The sequence below is a fragment of the Lutra lutra genome, chromosome 15 (genome assembly GCF_902655055.1).
Source record: "Lutra lutra chromosome 15, mLutLut1.2, whole genome shotgun sequence".
Lineage (NCBI taxonomy): Eukaryota > Metazoa > Chordata > Mammalia > Carnivora > Mustelidae > Lutra > Lutra lutra.
In genome coordinates this window covers 3379286-3383237 of record NC_062292.1, presented here as the reverse complement: position 1 = coordinate 3383237, position 3952 = coordinate 3379286, and the positions used below count along the sequence as shown (strand labels likewise).

Genomic DNA, 3952 nt, shown 5'->3' with positions numbered 1-3952 from the left:
AAATGATAACCAGAAGCAGTAATGCAAAGAGTGGGTGGAAATTGCTCTGGACCAAGTGAACTGAAACTCAAATGCCCTGGTCTGGGAAAGAGCTTGGAATGTTCTAGGAACTAGGAGAGGAGTGTGTCTAGAACTTAGTCAAGAGAGAGTGACATGTGATGATACGAGAAGAAGAGATAAGGGCTGGATTCAGAGGGGTCTTAGAAGCCAGGTTAGGCAGTGCAGAATGTCATCTAGGTGCAGTGAAAAGCTTTTGGAAGATTTTAAGATGAGGAACACATGATCGGATATTTTATATTTTAAGATCTGTGAATGAAGAGTGTGAAAAATAGATTGTAGGGAGGCACGGAAGGAAACCAGCTGCCCTGCTAGGCAGTAAATGAAGTAATTACAGTGGTGGAGAATTAGAGTGGCCTGGACTAAAATGGAGGCATGGAGTAGACAGATTTGGCATATATTTTGGAGCTAAAATATACTTGCTTGTGGGACATGATGGCTTTGAAATGTGGGGGAAGAAGAAAATCAATGACAACAGAGTTATGGCTTGAGCGACTGGGTGAATGACAGCAACATTTATAGAAATTACGGTGTTGGAAGAGGGAAGCAAAATCACATGGACGGTGGAGCAATATCAGAAAGAAAAATTGGGGAAATTAAATTTTGGACGCGTTAAATTTGAGATGTTCAGGTACTGTCTAACTGTAGATCAAGTATGCCGTGGACATGCATGTCGAGAGCTGAAGGGAGGGCAGAGCTGGAGAGAGAGATCTGAGGCTCAGAGACACGACTTTCGGACTCGTACACACACATTTCACAGGCAAGTGTTCCGGATGGTGGAAGCAGATGAGATCACTTAGGGAGAGAGCAGGAAAAGAGGACAGAAATGGGCAGCCCTAACACCAGCAATACATAAAGGTAAGTGGAGGTGGACAATGTAGCAGAACAAAGAAGCCAGAGAACAGGGAAGCCTGAAGGCGGTAATGTCACAGAAGCCGAGAGAGGAGAGAATTACAAGATGGCATTTCCCGTATGTGAGACGCTGCTGAGAGGTCCAGTCATATGAAGAAGGAGCCCAAAGTGTCCAGTGTGTTTGGCAACATGGAGGTCACCGGTATCTTTTACAAGAAGTTTTGGTGGAGTAACAAGGTCAGAAAGTCATATGATGGTGAGTTGAAAAGAAAACAGATGTTGAGAAAGTGGGGATTATGGATAAACAGTTATTTCCAGAACTTGAATTTTGCCAAGACAGAAACACAAGGTAGCTGGAAGGAATGTGGAATAAAGAGAGACACTTTTAAATATTGGAGAGAGTAGATCATGTTTGTATGATGATGGGAATAATCCAGAAGGAGGTTGGTAACAATTATATAGGAGACAGAGGGAACCCTAAGGAAGGGAGGTCCGTGAGAAGTTGTGAAGGGGTGGATGGACAATTTACCTTTGGAAGGGAAAGTAGGTGCAGCTATAGGGAATATTGATGATTCCGAAGGGAAGTCCCATCGATGACTTCTGTTTTCTCAGTGAAGTAGGGAGGGAGGAAATCTGCTGAGATGGCGTGGCTTGTGGGAGTTTGAAGGGAAGATTCAAAAGTAAGAGAGTGAAAAATTAAGCCTACTGTGAGGAACAGAGTAGGATTGGCATGCTCTGCCGAGAGCGCTTTTAATGTTTGTGATGATGGATGTAAAATATGCCATTCAGTTTATTTATATGATTTCTCCGGCTGTGTACAGCATTTTGGTACAACTATGGAGAAGATAGAATCTCCCATGAGGACTTTACCAGGCAAGAATAATGTAGGGAAGTGAGGGTATCCATAAGTAAAGGACTGTAATGATGATAATATTGAGTTTGAACATATGGTGGCTATGTGGTAAACGGAAACTTGTGTCTACTTTGTGAATTATATATGGTATATTTTAAATTCAAGGATTCCTTGCTACCTCTCCTGGTCTGAGCTGTATTTCCCACCAATATCTTCAATGATTATCCCTGCAGCAATGTTAGAATAAATAAAATAGCAAACAGGTAAGTTCACAAGCACATACACATTAAGGGTAAGTTCACGGCCCCACCCCCAATTGATATCAATAGTCTTTTGAAATGGAGAAGCTTGGCTGATATAGGGTCATTGCCAGGCATAGGCCTGCTGACTGTCCCCAAGAGGACAAGGAAGGCTCACCTTGGTTTATTCTTCCCCAACCCTCTAGGATCTAGCCTAGAATGTTTGAGTCTCTAAAGTACCTTTCTTTAGCAACATAAACAGCTCCAGCAATCAGATGAATTTCTATTAGCCAAGGTCATGAGAATGATACATATAACCAGAATATTAATTTATTAATTTTCAGTTTAAATACCTGAAGACTCAAGACTGCAAAGCCAGTGTATTTTCTACACAGACAAACCTACTGAAGGCTTGTTTGATGAGCCCAGATTCAGAACAAGTGGAGTTATGCTAGGGCTTGTTCTCAATTCATCTATCTCCATGACAGGATGATTTTGTCCCAAAGATGGAAGGACTCAGTTTCAATGGTTGCAACTTTCTACACTGATCTCGGATACAGCAGGGACATCCTGCCACGCTATTGATTGAGCTGCTTCTCTCCTTGACAGCGCTCAGATGGGCACTGAGGTGCTCCTGTCTGCGCCTTTCCCAGTTTCCATGGCTACCCAAACCTCTTAGCAAACTTGTTTCAATAACAACGAAGTTACAGTCAGGTCAGGCCAGATTGTGTTTTAAAGGTGACTTTGCTTGCTTCTGGTCTTATCCATTGTGGGTAATGTTAAAGTTTAGCTCTCAGAGAGCAGTTTTATTTCCCTCATTTCCAGGATCTCGGGGAAAACTGGACTGAAATCTCAGGGATTGGTCCAATGTCTGGAGCCAAATAATATTCTTTTAAAATTTATTTTGTTTTTTATTATTCGAACCTTTGCTAACACCCCTTCCACATAGGTAAATTTGTCATAATGGAAATGTTCTCATGACACAGTGAATGAAAGCTTGTCATTCAATTTCCAGTTCTGCTTTTTTTAAAAATTAATTTTAGGGTTACATTATCAAATTGCCAGTTGGTGATATGCAGTTGGGCAAACTGTTTCTTATTGAAAAAGACTGACTCTCCAAACCATTATGACATATGACCTATTTCCTTTGTGATTGCCCAGTCTTATTGTTAGTGTGTGTGTGTGTGTGTGTGTGTGTGTGTGTGCGCGCGCGCGCGCGCGCTTGGAGAGTGCACATGCTGATGAGTGGGGGAGGGGGGCGAGGAGAGAGCGAGAGAGAGAGAGAGAGAGAGAGAGAGAATCTTACTTAAGCTTGCTCCACACTGAGCACAAAGTCTGACATGGGGCTCCGTCTTATAACCTGAGCCAAAATCAAGAGTCAGATGCGTGACTGACTGGGCCACCCAGGTGCCCCTTGGTAATGGTTTTACTAAATTTCTCCCCTTCTCATTGGGATTGATTCTATAAACCTAGAGGCACTGAAGATTTATGAGATATTAGGTAAAAGATAAAGGAATGAACGACCATATCATGCTTTATTTGTATTAGTGTTTGTTAAAGGTTTATGTGCACAGGACAACTGTGGTCTCTTTTCACCAATAGTCCAGCAAATCATATTTAGTAAAAGTGTGAAACATTATAAGCCTGATGAAAATCATAATACCCAGAAACTGTATGAAAATGCAATCTAATTTTCTTAACTTCAACAGATACTGAGCTTTGTTAATAAAGAAAAATATTGCCAGTGCCTCAAAATATTACCTTTTGTCAAGTTGTAAGAGGTTTCTAAGTTATACTAAATGTAAAATATGTCATATATAAAATATTACATTATCTAAAGTGGAATAAATATCTTTGTTTTTATCAATCTATTATGAATTAGCTCAGCAAACCCTTCTTATAATGGAATAAAAGGTACAATGTGGTTAAAAGTGTTATTCATTTATCACAA

The 3952-nt window shown here is 40.8% G+C and overlaps 1 long non-coding RNA gene across 1 annotated transcript; it reads left to right on the top strand.

Annotated features, from left to right (window-relative positions):
• The first annotated feature begins 1023 nt into the window (after positions 1-1023).
• Positions 1024-3114, top strand: LOC125086189 (uncharacterized). The gene is made up of 3 exons (XR_007123115.1): positions 1024-1165; positions 1928-2025; positions 2346-3114. It is a non-coding gene; the product is annotated as an uncharacterized LOC125086189 (long non-coding RNA).
• Positions 3115-3952: the final 838 nt, after the last annotated feature.